Source organism: Grammomys surdaster, unplaced genomic scaffold (assembly GCF_004785775.1).
Source record: "Grammomys surdaster isolate TR1022 unplaced genomic scaffold, NIH_TR_1.0 125354, whole genome shotgun sequence".
NCBI lineage: Eukaryota > Metazoa > Chordata > Mammalia > Rodentia > Muridae > Grammomys > Grammomys surdaster.
In genome coordinates this window covers 384437-400739 of record NW_021620226.1, presented here as the reverse complement: position 1 = coordinate 400739, position 16303 = coordinate 384437, and positions in this window count along the sequence as shown.

Genomic DNA, 16303 nt, shown 5'->3' with positions numbered 1-16303 from the left:
ATGCACACACATACACACATGCACACACACATGCACAGGCACACACACATGCACACACACGTACAAATGTCGGATCTTAATATCCAGGGCTTTAGATAGATTTGTGTATACATACATGCATGTGTTATGTACATACAGATTCATGCACACACACATGCATACATGTACATATATAGAGATGCATGCGTATATGCGTGCATGCACAAACATATACACATATACATTCAAGGGGATGAGACCCTTGAAAGAAGAAACACATTACATAGAAATTTCTCCAAATAGAGAAATTCATGTACCTCACCGAGCTTGTAGCTGCTGCTGGGTGGAGGATTAGTGGGCACAGAGGTGGCAGGAGAGCTGAGCTTGCGGTACTTGCTACTTAGAAGCTGAGGCACAAGGACTGAATATTCAGGGCCTCGAACTACAGAGTGAGCTTAAGGCCAGCCTGGGAAATACAGTGAGAAATTGTCTTAAAGGCTCAACGGATAAAGGTGATTGGCATCAAGCCTGAGACTGTGGGGTCCTACCCTTAGAGTTTGTATGGCAGAAGGAGAGAACTGACTCCAGGGAGTTGTCCTCTGTCCTCCACACACGTTGGCATGAGTGTGGTCCTGTCACACAAAAGTTAAAAGAAGGCTGGGACACAGGACAGAGGTGAAATGATTTTCCCAACATGCATAGGGACCCAGGTTTAATCCCAAGTGCTAATACATAATACATGTGTGCATGTACATATACATGCATTATGTACATGTTCATGTATACATACATGTATGCATGTACATACATATAGAAGCATGTATACATACATGCATGCACAAATATATACACATATACAAACATGCATACTAGACACATGCATTATGTACATATAGATTCATGCATACGTATAAGCATGAATTTTGTACATATAGATTTGTGCATATGTACATACATGTACGCTTGCCTATATACACACATACAAGCAACAGGAAGTAAGCAGGAAAGGGGGCAGCAACCAGGCTGAGCAGGAATCACTGGGGTCATCATCGCTTGTTTTGTGACATCATTCCTTTCTCCTAGCAGAAGTGACCAGACTGGCATATTATCCCACAGGGACTAGAGCAGGCTGGGTTTGTGTCCACTTGCAACTTGCTGGCAGTGTTCCAAGGACCTCAGCTAGCACATATGTTGTACCTTCAGTAGAGGAGGAAGCTGACTTGAAGGCTGCATGGCCTGTCAAGAGACAGTAGGGAAGGTGCCCTTGAGTTAGGACAGGATTCCAGGAAGTCCCTCTCCCTCTGCAGACTAAAAGTTTTAGTGGAGGCCAAGACAGCTTCAGCTGCAAAGGTCAGAGGAGGCAGGCAGACTGCACCACAGGCCTCTGTAAAGCCTTGACATGTAGGGGAAGGGCCAGGCCTACCACTCCTGGAACCTAAACACGGAAGCTAGTGAGCAGGCTTGTGAATAAAGCCTGGGCCTGCTCCTGCTGGCCAACTCTTCTACATGGTCCTCTGACCGCTGGCCCCCTGCACGGACTGCTTCACCCACTTGCTGGCTTTGGGACCCACCAGTCCCCACCAGGTGCTATCCGGAGTTGGTCTGGTTTAACAGAAGCTTCTAAAGAGAAATATTTATTCCCCTCAGAAAATTCTAGAGCTACACAGGCTTGTAAACAAGTGATGCTAATCTCACCCATGCCATGGGTAGGCTTTCAATTTATTAGTTCTTTTTATTGCCTCATAGGAAGTGGATCACTAACCCACGGAGCGTAGGCCCATCTCCTCAGAGCATCTTTGGTGTCTTGCTGCCAAGCAGATGTAATTTGGTACCCAACTGGGTAGGCAGCAGGAACAAAAGCCAAGAGTTGAGCTCTTTCTTTCCAGACTCTTATCTCTGCTCAGCTCCATGACCCACATGGTTATTTTGCTGTGCTATGTGTTCCTGTGGGTGTGTGCACACATGTGTGCACGTGTGAGCCTATTCAAGTGTGTCTAGCTGAGGCTGGAGGATGATGTCAAGAATCCTCCTCAGTTATCTTCCACCTTAGTTTTTATTTTGAGACAGGGAGTCTCAATGAACCTGAAGCTCTCTGACTTGGCAAGGCTAGATGACCAGTAAGACCCAGGGATTTAAAGATGTGAACCACCATGTCCAGCCTGTACACTGGTGCCGGGGAGCAGAACTCAGGTCCCTATGCTTGTGCGGTAGGCATTTTACCCTCTGAGCCATCTCCTCCACACCATCACCATGCATGCTTTTGAGTCCTTACTGTCTGTCCGGCATCATGCAATAGCTCTTCACAGAGTATGGCTAAGCCAAACAGACACCCTGGCTGCTCAAGAAGTTCAAAACTGTGGTTTTGTGAAAAGACAGGACGCCAGGAAAACTCCTGAATGGCTGACATCCAAGAGCCGCTGTATCCTCCTGCAATGTGTCAGGGCTGCCTGGTGAGTAAAGACACTGGAAGTGTGGGGAAAGCAGGTTGTGTGTATGTGTTTGTGTGGTGTGTGTGTGTGTGTGTATGCATGTGCTGTGTATGTGGTGTGTGCATGTGTGTGTGCTGTGTATGTGGTGTGTGTGTGGTGTGTGTGGTGTATGTTTGTGTGGTGTGTGTGTGTGTGTGTTTGTGGTGTGTTTGTGTGTGTGTGTGTGTGTGTGTGTGTGTGTGTGGCCCAGGCCTCTGCTTGCTTGCTTTGGAATTTGGTGCTGATTTGACTGTCACCAAGATGGCATTTGTTACTGTTTTCTCCCTGTCAATGTTGGCAGGTTGCAGCCCAGACCCCCTGCTGGGCTCCGTGCTTAGCATTAGAGTCAGATAAGTGATTTGCATGTTATTCTTTAAAAAAAAAAAAAAAAGGAAAAGATGCCCTCAGCACCACTGTCTTCAGAGTCTGGCATTCCCTGCCTGCTCAATGATAATGACAGGGACCAAGGCCACCTGGGCTCTGGGTGGTCTGCTCCTAGGGTTTGGTGAACTCTTGACATCAGCACCCTGGGTCCTTCATCCTGGAATCCCTGTGGACAGAACCCACCTCCCGTCTGGATCCCTCCAGGGTGGATACAAACCAAGGAGGACTTAAACTCTGCACAACAAGTGTAGACTAAAGCTAGAAGAACACAAAGAGGGGAACGGGAAGCCATGGTATCAAGCATCCAGCCAGCAAGATGAGATAGCAGCTGCTCTTGGTACTCAGCAGAGTCCAGCATCACCGAAGGAGTAAAGCCATCCTTTGGTCAACCCAAGTGGGCCTTAGGCACATGACACTGGCAAGGACCACAGTCCTCTCCAAGATCTACCCTTGATCTTTTCTCCTCTCAATCAGTTCAGCTGGCAGCACTTACATAGTCTCTGAAGTCCCCTAGATGGCGCTTTAACCTGGATGTCACCACCAGTGTGGATTCATGGTGGTGAGAAGCCAGACCTCACCTGTGACATGAGGGTATCATTGGCTTGGCCTTCACGGAACTTGAGGGAAGAGAGTTGAAGCAATTCTCAAGGAATTTGTTGAAATGAGACTTTCTGCCTTCTCTGGACCAGTCCTTAAACACCCAGAGCCAAAAGGAGACACCACTGGCTGGGTCATCAGTGGAAGCCTAATTCCAAAGGGAATTACCAGCTTTTGCCCATGATCCCACACTCTGCCTTGCTGCTGCCTGTTTTTACAATAGTTTTGTACAATAAAGTTTTATTGTACCATATCTACAGTGGTCACTCATTAGCATAGAGTTCATGGCTGTTTCTGTGCTATAGTGACAGTTGAGTAGTTGCAGTGGGAACAATCTAGGGGAACAAAGCCAAAACTACTTCCCGGTCTGGACCTGTCTAAGAAACACTTGCAGATCACTCAAGGGCTGCTTGGAAAACCCAAACTAGAGGTCGCTTGCATGGCCAAAGTCAAGCAATGCCTCTAGCACTTCTTTCTCAAGTCCAGACCTGAGGAGCTCCTGCAGGAGACCTCTGCCAAGCAGGCTCCTGATTCACTTCCACAACCAATCAGCAGCTCAAATAGTCACTGTCGACCTTACACACCTCATCATGGTTGGAAGAGGGAGCTGACACCAGAGGCAGGTACCTCTGCCCTGTCCTAGGGAAACCAGACCCTGCCCCTGGCTAGGACAGGAGGCTGATCCATGCTCTCTACTATCCTGCTTCTGCTTCTGGGATGAAATCGCTGACAGAAGCAACTTAGGAAAGAGGAGTGGTTATTTTAGTTTGTGATTTGGTGGTAAGAGAGGCATGACAGCTGGGGCTCTGTCCCTGGTGAATAGCACTTACAGCATGAACTGTATGTAGCATCCAGAAGGATCAGGAAGAGCGAGGTGGGAAGGGGAAGAAAGGAGAGAGGGGAGAAGGGAGAGTGAGGGGGAAGGAGATTGGGAAGGAGGAAGGGAGGGGAAGAGAATGAGAACCAACCTGGGTCACACAGCAGTGACCCACTTCCTCCAGCCAGGCCCTGCCTCCTAAGGTTTCTACAACCTCCCCAAACAGCTCCATTGTCTAGGGACCAGGAGTTCAAACACACCAGCCTATGGAGAACATTCTGAATCCAGACCCTAAGAGCCATTCCTTCTGGTGGTCTCTTGGTCAGCATTGCCAGGATAAGGCCTTGTTGGGACATTGGCCAGCTGTTATTACAATCTTCTCAGGCATACCCCCACTTCTCCTCCATCTCCAGGAAGGAGAGAGGACTTTGTCCCCAATACTCTTTGCTCTGCATCTTGAGGCCCCCACAAGGTTCTCATCAATAAACCAAACTGGCACCCTGGACGTGGGTCCTGCCTGGACCTTGCTAAGGGCAGGTGGCAGGTATTACTACTCACAACGATTATAACAATCACATAGCTCTCAGTTGCTTCTGCCTTCTGGTGCATAACCTTCCTTCCATCAATAGCTCCATCCCATCTTCAATAGAACAACTTGAAACAATTTGAAGATCCTTGTCTCCAGTTACCAAGTGAAAGAGTGGCAACTCAGCTTGGCTGTGTTCTAGAAGTTTCCACCAGTCACCAACTAAAAAAATGCCATGTTTCCTTGTCTCAGAGTTAAGCCTGTGTGCTTTTTTTTAATGTTTATCAATAAACATACAGTGTCTGTGGTTAGCACAACACCGTATAAGTACAACAGTGAACTTCCAGGGTACACTGAAACTTACACACCTGGCCGGAGGGTTTGAGTTCTCAACTGGCATCAGCGATGTTGGGTGTGGTACAGAGAGAAAAAGGAGGAGGTGGATCTCAAGAAGCAACAGAGGCTGAATGGTCCAGTTACCTCTTCACCGTAATTACACAAAGGGTTACAGGAGCCACCACTTCCTCTAGCCTCAGATGCTCCCCTAGGGCCACACACAGGGATGTGCTCCTAGCGTCCTGACCCCACAGGGGTTACCCACCATATATCATGCATACAGCAAGCACGCACGGTACCCATTGGAGGATGTTCTGGGTTTGCAGGGATGTCCTATCTGCCGGGGAGCCCAGATGCCACTTTATATGCATCTTTGATAAATGGCCGCTCTTTGATAATCTAATTGGTAATAGAAACAACACTCAGAGTCTTGGAGAAACCCTAGGTCCCAGCTCAAACGGGAGATGAAAGTGTTTCTGATGAGAGGGGAAGACGGCCGTGCAAAACAAAAACAAAAAGCTGAGAAGAATGAAAGGCGAGGCCGCTGGGGAGTTCTCAGCTGAGAGTACCAGGGAGTAGAGGCTGGCCTTGTGTGTCTCCAGATCAGACAGGCAGCTGTATTTGTGGCCTGGAGGAGAGGAGCAGCCTTCCCTGGGGAATGGGAATGAGGTGATTTCCGAGCGAGAAGTCAGCATTCTTGTGTGCATGTGTAGTGTGTGCACACATGTGTGCATACATGTGTGCAGGCCCATTCAACCTTTCTCTGTTAATAGAGGCTGGAGGACGACATTGGATGCCTTTCTTTATTGATCTCCACTTTATTTTTTGAGACACCAAACCAGGAACCTGCCAATTCGGCTAGGCCGGTGAACCCCCAGAATCCACCTGTGTCTGTTCTACCCCTCCTCTCTGGGATTACAGACATGAGCCACTGCACCTGGCTTTTATGGAGGATTCTGGGGATTTGAACTCAGGCCCTCAAGCTTGCACCAGCCCTCTACCCACTCATGCTCCAGCCTGCAAGTCAGCATTCTTGAGTAACCAAAGAGAGAATTGTGGGATATAGTTACCAGGCACAGGAGATGGCCAGTTTTGAGGGTTCTGCTCACACCCCAGACTCACTGCCCTCCACCAGGGACCCTCACAACCGTCTCATCTGCACATCCTTGAGTCCTGAGATCTCCCATAGGGAAGCTCATATCCAGTTCTACATTCGGGGCAGCGCTGGGATCTGTGTGTCTAACAAGTCTTAGGTCACACTGATGCTGCAGGTATGTGGACCACTTTCAAAGAGTTGCCAAAGAGACCGAATGGGGAGTCTACTCTCAAGAGGCTGGTCTTTGCATCACCTATGGGATTAAGTCCTCAGATCTCACTTTTCTATGTGCTGTGTGACATCCAGCACATGTGCACTGTTAACCTCTCTGAGACTCAGTTTCTCACTTGTCAAATGGAGATAGAAACACGGTCAAGAGATGTAGGAGGAGCTGAGATGGGAAGAGTAAGGAGAGAGAGAGAGAGAGAGAGAGAGAGAGAGAGAGGAATGAAGAGCCACGCAGGTATGGAGAGCAGTCCTGTCTGGGCATCTTGTTATTGAGCATTACCAAACATATAAAGCCTTTTGGATAATCTAAGCATTAGAGTCTCATTTTCTTACTGGGCCCGCATGGATGGCGGGATGGTCTGAGCTAAGCCCAGCCTTGCGGAGACAGTGTGGAAGATTGGCAGAGCCATCTCCCATGCTGACGTCTCGTGGGTGGCAGGGCTGGTGTTTCTGGCTGACCATTTCTAGCTGCAGCATGCACGTGGCCTCCGGCTGCGGAACACGGCGGCTGAGTTAGGCAGAGCCACCACAGCTTAGATAGTGACCTGATGTTAGTTAAACACACTGAGCTCAGTGCCTAGGATGCACTGATCCCACACAGATGGGAAGACATGAATTCTATCAAGTAACTCTCCGTGTGGAGACCTGAACCTGACTAGAGGATCACAGCCAGGATTGGGAGCAGGGTGGGAGGAGTGCAGTTCTCCAAGCAACTGCCTTAGGAGGCCACCTTGTTATGGAAGATGATCTCCAAAGGTAGGGATCGTGCCTTCTGTGTAGCTGGACTCTCAGGTCCAGGAGGGACAGAGCCTAATTGAAATCAGAGGCAGATGGTACAGATGTGGCCTCTCTATATGCATCTGTTTCAGAACAAAGCCAGGTCCAAAGAGAAGGCAACAGGAAGGGACTAGACATAGGAGAAGAGGGATGGGGGGATAGGGGGAGATGAAAAGACACAGCTACCCCCAACCTCTCTATATATACAGATTTCCCAGAACTAGTAAAAGGTCCAGGCCCACTTGATGGTACTTGGAGTGTGTCCATGTATACATGGACATATATGCACATTATGTGTCCCTGAGAAGATTCCATGAGCTAGCCTGGAAACTGAACACAGGTGGGGATGGGACCCAGACAAACCCACCTGGAGACAGGCTGGTGGGTTTAAGCAGAGCCATGGCCAGCGTTGGCTCTCTGAGGAGCAGGATTTCTCAGCTGGGCTCTGCTGACATTTTGGGAAGACGATTTGTGCTGTGGAGGCTGTCCTGTATTATGCAGACGTTTCGAGCATCCCCAGCCTGTACCCACGGGGTGCCAAGAGAACCCTCCCACCCTTGTCGTGACAATCAGAAAATGTCTTCAGACATTGCCAAATGTTCTTTGGGGACAAAGTTACCCTCCTCAGTGACAACCATTCCATAGATCCTGTCTTGGGACCATAATGCAAGACACTGGGTTGGGGGGAGTCTGTGAACGGAGTACCCAGGCCAACAGCCCCACGTTCTCTCTGCCAGCTGCAGGAAGCTATGGCTGATAGCTCTTCCAATGCCTTTTCCAGTGCTTAGTGTTCGGTCTGTTGGATCCTGGCTTCCTGTCCACTTCAGGCTCTGGCTAGAGAGAGGAATTAGGTTCCTTGTGCAGCAAGCAGCCCATCCCTCCCCAATCCACCCTCCCTGCTCCCAAGTTTCATATCTCTATAAAGGGGCCCTACTGGAGTTCCCAGGGAAAAAACATCTTTGGAAAGGGCAGGGCTGGAGTTGGTGCTGGGAGTCCTGATGGAGAAGCCAGGGTGTGCGGAGGCTGAGTGGGGGAAGAGAATGTTATCACAGAAACCTGATTTTTCTACACACTCTATCAGCTCCCCATCTGCTCCTTGATTAAACGTATTGCCTCGCTCCCTCCCCACGTGCCCGCTGCCAGGACGTCTCTAGAGCCCTGATTACATCTGTGGAGAGAGCCTCAAACCTCACAGATGAGCGGGCCTATCGATCAGCCTGGCAGCTGACGTGTGTTTTAAAATGTAGAGGTGGATGGGCAGTTTAACTGCCAGGCCGAAGGGTAGAGAGCGCTCTTACCCTTAAAGGAAAGGCCTCCATCTTCCCCGTCACCGGCACCACAACAAGCCCAGGGTGGTGCTTAGATTTCCATCTAATTCCCCTTTCCAACTCTGAGACCATAGGTGACACCCCTCCCTTCCCTGACTTAGTTTCCCTCTCGTTAGCAGGAGAATGTGACAGCCGAGTTGATGGCTACAGAGTGAGTGACCTTCAGAGTCAACAGACTATAGCCTTACTGCTGACTCACAGCCTGCCTGTCCTGTGAGCCAGCAGCCTGGATGTCTCCCTGGAGCTTGTTACAAATGCAGGCTCTCAGGCCCAGGCCTAGGCTGGCTGCATCAGGAACTACCCTTTAACAAGCTCCCCAGGTACCTCACGGACACGTTACAGCCAGCGTGCCGAGCGCGCCGACAGCTCCGTTCATTTAGCTACTTCAGAGGTGAACATGTAAAAGAAATCTCTCAAAGGGAATAACTCACCACCTTTCCCGGCCTCAGAAAACTTTTCACAGAGATTTTTCTTCCTGCCCAGGAACTTTAACCCTGAGAAGCAAGCAGCTTTGAAATGCTGGTGGTTTGAGCCTCGAGATGAAAATCCTCAATCAGTCCCTCAACGAGCCTCAGGATGAAAAGGAGAAGCTCCTCCTGCCCTAAGAAAAGGCCTCTCTTGGGGGATAGGCAGATCTCTCTCCGTTCCTTGAAAAGATGCCCGTCCATGGTGAGGTTCCCAAGCAGCCTGCTTTCTTGCTGCTGGAGTTGGGCCAGAGTCCTGCAAGCTTCATTCTTCGTTTGGGACTCTCTGTATTAGTGGCCAGAGGTGGCTATAACACATTTTCAGAAGTTTGGTGGCTTGAAGCAATGGGGGTTGGTTGTCATTCTTTCACAGGTCTGAACGGAGGAAGACTGAACTTGAGGTGTGATTGGGGTCCCCTTCCCTTTGTAGGCTCCGGAGGGAACCTTGCCTATACCAGTTTACAGTGGCTGCACCTGTCCTCTCTGCCCAGGGTCACAGGGCCTCTGCTGCCCTGACATGTTAGAGCCCAGCCTCCCTCACCTTTCTTCTTACGGTCCTTAGGCTGCTTGATCTAGATTAAGCTCACTTCACAGTTCGAAGTTACATCAAAAATGTCTTTTTCCTTAGATTCCAGGTGTGAGCCACATAATCACGAGTCACAGGAAGTTGTGCCTACAACAAGGGGGTTACCTACCATAGTCTCCAGTGGAATCCAAGGAATTACAGTTCGGATCGGCAGTGTCCCGCCACCACTCCCACCAGTTGGTGGTGCTATTGAGAGGTAAGTGAATTATAAGAGTGTTTAACCTTCAGGATGGATTAATCCATGGATGGGGCCCACAGAAGAGCTGTTAGGGGGGCAGGGGATGTAGGTCCCTGGAGGTGTGACTTTGAAGGTGTATTTTTGTGGGTTTGCTCCTATCTGCCTTGGCTGACTAGGAGCCTTCCATACAGCCGCCGAGTGTGTATGAACCAGATGCATAGGAGGGGGAGTGACCACCCTTCTGAAAGATGCCCTGTGCAAGTGTTCATGGCCTGTAATGAATGTTTCAGGAGAGAAGCAGCTTTGCCAGTATACCTGAAGTGTGTATGGCAGTGTGTGGTGTGGGGGTGGGGGGGGTGGGGGGGAATGTTCCAGCCAGAGGGAACAGTGTGAGAGACTGTGAGCCTCTGTGTACATTATCCCAAGAGCTAGAGAGTGGGAGAGATGAACCAGAGATCCCAGCAGCTCCAGAGAGCAGAACTCCTCCTTCATCTTACTGCAGAGTGACAGTCTGTAGCCTGTGGGTCGTGGAGGCAACACAATACTGCCTTTTTTGAAAGAGCAGTATTGAAGAGCAATCTGTTTGGCTTCGTGCTGGGGGCAGATCGCCCCAGTGCCTGGGCAGGGTAGGTTGGATGAGGTTGGACTGGAGCCTGGACCATCATGTAGGCATCTGGTGAAACAATCCGGGCAGCAGATGATCAGGTCCAGCCCACACTGGCACTCATCTGGCCTGATGGATGGCACTTGAGCCAACAAGTGAGCTAGCCATCAGTTAAGCCAACCTCTCCACCCTACAGACTCAAAGGGCAGTGGCCGTGGTCCCCTGGTGTCCTTGGCCAATGCCTACTCCAGTCCTTCAAACTGGGGAAGGTATCCCTATTCTTCTTAGCTCCTCAGCATCCCCCTCTGCCTTCGTGGGGAGGGGAAAAGGGCTCTTTCTCCCTGATCACCCAGTGGAGATTTTTGCTAAGTAGCTCCCAAATGTTAAACTGACTAATTTCTGTGGAGATTTTTCTTTAAGCCAGCCTGACACCGGCTTTAAATCAATTTGAAATCCATTGTCTACAGATCCACATGGAGAGGGTCCTTGGAGAACGGGTACCAATTACCCTCATCTGTCAGCGAGGACAAGGTGGCTGAAATGGGCTGGGGCTGCGGCTGGGAGGAGGCAGGTCTATATGTGGGAAATGTGTTCGGAGCTCAAGGCTACTTACTACAGAAGGCACAAAGCTAGGGGTACGTGGTTGTCATTGGGCTGCGGTGATGTGTGGAAGGTCTTGTCCCCGGTTGGTGGCGCTATTGAGAAGACCCTCTGAAGGAGAAGACTTCAGTGGGAAAGCTGATTGGAAGGGCGTTTCAGCCACGCCCAGTATTCAAAAGACTGGGGCAGGAAGGTCAAATGTTAAAGGTCATCTTTGATATATAGTGTGTTTGAGATCGGAATGGGCTCATGAGACCCCATCTTAATTAGAAAAAAAAAAAAAAAAAGGAGATGGGAACTGAGGCAGATGGAAGGAAAGGGAAGGCTGGCTCAGGCCCCGGGATGCTGAGGTGCTCACCAGCTTCAAAGACTTTGCTTGGCCTTTATTCTCAAGTTACTCCATCCCTTAAATAGCTAAAGTTGGGAAATAGGGAAGACCAGGGCGGGGTCTGGAGGGGTGTCTGTGATGGTGGGTGCAGGGAAGGTCAAGGGTATTCGTTAGCAGCCTTCAAAGCCTGCTTTGGAGCTCAATATCAACAAGAGTATTTATGAATGAAATCAATCCTGCCTCCGTCGCGGGGAGACAAGCCAAATTCCCTGGCTCCATCTTCCTGTCCAAATGGCCCTCTTCCCCTTCAGAATATTGCTTTGTAATAGAGCCCATCCTTGCCATCCTTCCTCCCCAAGGGAGGTTTCCAATTTATCTGCCCTAAGTGGAGGACGTGGGTGAGTTGCTAATAGGGTACCAGCCCAGCCTGCCCAGAAGATAAACTGGGCAGGGGTTAGAGGGAGGAGCTTCACCGGCAGACAACAGACATTGCATTGTGGGCAGAGTTGCGAGTGACGGCCTTGAACCCACTGCCAGTCCAACAGATGGACACGCCTCTCATCCTGCAGCCTGGTGCAGCCATGTGACCCAGCCTATCCAGTTCCAACAGCCAATCCTGATAGCCAGTGTCTAGTCAGGTGATCAGGGTTGGTCAATCGTACATTCTGGTTTTGACTTTGGAGTGTGTGAGTTGACAAGAGGCGGGGCCAGTTAATCTTCAGTTTCAGTGGCCGGTAGAGGCAGTGGTCCAACTGTGGTATTAGAAGTGCTGTGAGCAGACTAGATTCTGATGCCCAGCTTCCAGAATTCACTTGCTCTCAACTTCCCACCTGTTTCTCATCCTCCTATAAATACCTTATGTTCCAATATCCTTCCAGAACATTCCCTTAATGTGAGTCTCTGTTATTGGCAACCAGAACCCTGATAGAGTGAAGAAATTAGTCAAAATCAGGGAGAGACATAAAAGACACATACTTGTGCGGAGGGTGAGATGAAGCGTCCTTCTCCTGTCTGGGGGCCGGACTGTGAGATGAGCCCCAGATATTTTCCACAGTAGTGATGCCTTCCCGGACAGTGAATGGGGGCTAGCTGACTCCCATTGCCTTCTCACCGAATCATCTGGAAGTTTTTCTGCCTAGATCTTTCTGAGGTCTCAAGGTTGCCAGGATCTAGGAGGGAGAAGCTGAGGGCCGCATCCGTCCATGCCTGCAGTATTTCAGAAGGACACAAAGATGAAGACTGCCTCCTCACTATGGAGCTGAGGCAGCAGTGGCTCTCAGAGATTGATGGAGATGCCCCTGAAGCAGTGGCAGGGTGGGATGGACTCCATGTCTGGCTATCAGTGCCAGCCCAATTCGCCGATGAATCCTTGTAATTCTCTCCACAGGTCGAGGTCCTTGTTTTCTGGCTTGGGGGTGGGGTGGGGAAGGATGTAAAAAGGGCATATAGGCCACTCAGGGTAATCCAGGGAGTGCATGGCAGAATTTATACCCAAGCCTCTGGCTCCAGAGCACGGAGATTTGTGGAAAATTTTCAGTCAAGGGGAATGGGTGAGTGGGAAGTAACTTCAGGACCTTGAGTGGGTATAATCCAGGGACTAAACCAGACACCTAGGCCCTTAGGGCAGCCTCTCTGCAGCCTGGAGTCCAGCTTTCTGGTGGGTTTTCCACCACTGTAGCTAGTGATTCATTGCATCTTAGTTTGTCAGTGGTGGCGGCTGCATGCTTGGTATTGCTACCATATATATCTAAACAGGAGTACTGTGATAGGCTTTGCTTCTAAAGTCCTACTTGGTGGATGGCTACTATGGGTGGCTCTGAGTAAATGGACAGGGAAGACCTGGAAACTGTGAACTTTAGGCATCTGGTCCCCTGAGAATGTGACCCTGAGGCTCAGCCCCAAGCCTGCTCTGCCTGGTCTGCACCAGGAGCATAGTGAATCTAGAGCGTCTTCGGGCCTGGGTCTGGGACCTTTGTCCTGAGTTTCAGAGTAGAAAGGTGAGTCAGTAAAAGCCCACGAGGGGCCAGATGGGTGTGGTGGCCAGATGAGAGATGCCACACCTTGTTTCTTAGGATGTAGAAAAGGTAGCCTGTGGCTCGTTCATACCCAGGGGAGACTGGAGGTTGTTGCCATGGGCCCTTGCAGCCCTGGAATCCTGTTTCCATGGGCCTGATCTTATTTCTAGATTGATGGCACGTCCACCATCCTACCATGTGTCGTGTGTAAGGGTTAGCTGCCCCTTCCCTGGTCATTACAGGACACGCCCAGACACCACATTCTCAGCACAAAAGAGATATAGTAACCCAGAGGGGCAAGCAGTGGAGGAGGCTGCAAAGGCAGACAGACCGACAGAGAGAGACAAACAACAACAGCTGCAGGTGTTTTTTTATTGTTTGTTTTTTCATTTTGGTTTTTGGTTTTAGGTTTTTAGGGAGTGAGTTTTTAAGGAGAAAGGGGGAGAGTCTGTGCCAAGAGTGAGCCAGTAAACCCTGATTGGCCATGTTAGCCAAATAATGAATTGAATTTTCATTGTTGGATCTTGGTGATTTGTCCCAGGAATGAGTTGGTAGCCAAATGAGGGAATGGACCTTGAGGGCTACCTTTAGGAATGTAATCTAACAGTTTTTAGCAAGGGAGAAGGAAAGCGGAGGAAAGGCAAAACCTGTCAGTGGTGCATGTGTGCCATGCTTGGGCCTGTTGGAGAGCCCTCAGTCTGAGTCCTGGGCCATGTGACAGTCAAACATCTTCATTATTCCTAGAAAATGAAGAGGAAGATTTCCTCCAAGCCCCCTACTCCAGATGCCTTTAATGTTTTGGAGGCTGTTGTAACTTCCTGGTCAGCAGTCTTCAGCCAGTCCAAGAATATCGATGTTCATTGATCACTCTGCGTGACACAGGGAGGACCCTGTCTCCCTTCTGTCATATTTCCTCACCTTGTCCAAAGCCCCCATTTCTTCATTTGAGCAAAGCAGCCTAGCATCTTTAGGCAATCATCCTAGCCTAGATTCACCTAGGGGGTCTTCAGAGCCATCAAAACACCCTACCCTTCACTGGACTGGAACACCACCTCAGAGCTCAGCACGGTTGTCTTTGGGGAGCTCTCCTTGTGACACTGTGGTGTACTGAGACTATGAGTTTATAATCTGCCCTGGACTGACCTCTAGACCACATCTGAAGCTCTCTCTCTCTCTTCCTTTCTCAGCCTCTAGGAAGTGGGAGGGGAAAGGACCACAAAGCATTCCTGAAAACAGACCTCTGTTGCCCAAGAGAATGAGGCATTCTCTGGGTAGCATCCTGTCGCTGGGAGGCAACAGCTAAGTTTGGCTGTTGTCAGCAAGGAGGGTCAGAGGTCAGGAAAAAGGAGACAGTCGGTGAGGAATACTGATCATAGATGTGACAGAGAAGTTGAGCCGGGGGTCCAGTAGAGCCTAGAAAACCATGCCTGTCGTATCAAGCATGCCTGTGTGAGATAACTAACCTCTGTCCTCAGCCTCATCCCAAGCCACGTGGGGCCTGCTACACACTTCCTGCTCTCCTTGCCTCGCCCGCACTGCAGCGATCTGTAAAACTAACACACTAACCTCATGCCCAGCTACCCTTTCCATGGCTGTGCAGGCTCGCCTCCCTCCACAGATCAGCTCTCTCCTGTCCCTCCCGACAGTGTCAGGAGAAGGCCTTCCAGATTCATCTTGCACACTCCTGGCTTGGGGCCACTCCCAGCAAATGAAAAACCCACGGATCAATGCCAGAAAAATGACCATCTCTCGTTCCCTCGCCAGGAAAGCCGCTTCTGGTGCACCCACACACGGTGCGAGAAGCGAGGCTCAGCTGGGGCTGTTTGCTTAAATCCCTCAAGTTCTGTCCGTTCTCGGGGTACGCTTCCTATAGCTCAGGGCCAACTTATTCATTTATCTGTCACCCGCGCTGAAACAGCCACAAAATATTGATGTAGCCATTAGAGTGTGAGGGTGGGTAGAGAAGCGTGGCAGCGGGACCTGAGGGGTCGTGGCTTGGTAGGGCACTCCCAGCTCCCCCGCACTAATGCGCCTGCGCACTAGGTAGATCATCGCACGCAGCTTGGAGCCTGAGTTAGGATTAATGGCTGGTTATTGTGTAGCTTTTCATCTCCAGCTTGTGAATATATATTAGGTCTGTGTTCCCATCGCAGCTGGAGTTAAAGAGCCGACGCCACCTCATTGAAGACATGGAGGAGAGCATCCAGCTCAGAACCAATTTGGCTCCTGGGCCTATCCCTACAGAGTGAAGGTTTCTCTTTCTCCCTCACTTATGGGTATAATTAAGGCAGCTGGGAAGGAATGCAGGCAGAACGAAGGCCTGTGGCACCTGAAAATATGTTGTCTTTGAATCCGAGCTCCAGTTAGAGCTCTGGGATCTGGGTAAAATGACTCAACCTCTCTGGGCCTCACTGTTTCTCTGTCTATAAGGTTACCTTTGCCAAGGCCTGTGAGCCTTAGGGAAGGGACTGAGTTTCTGGTTTACTGTTCATTACTTCAGCCAGGGTTGTAAATACTGCCATAGTTTAAGCAGTGCTCCAAATTGGGTGCTTGTACTATCTCTGCGGACTTGGCTTCATGACAAGAGCCACAGTATAAGACACGGGGTCTATCCAGAGAGGACTGGCCTGCCACCACTTCCATGGAGCAGGGGTATGGACCACACATAAAAGCTGTGGCCACTGCAAGCTTGAGGACACAAAAAAACTGGACAGTAGCTGTTGCCACCATGGCCCCAGGATCCCTACTTGCCTGTCTCTGTGTGGTCAGCTAGAGGCCAAAATCTAGATGGTTACAAGTAAGGCAGCCAGTTAAGTGAGTCACAGGCATTCGGGACTGGGATGGTTAGGGACTCTGGATGGCTTCAGGTAGACTGTATTTGGTTGCTGTTCTCAGAGGTGGCATAGACCCTAGGCTAGGCCAACTGCTCTCTCAATCTCTCTCAATCTCTCTCTCTCTCTCTCTCTCTCTCTCTCTCTCTCTCTCTCTCTCT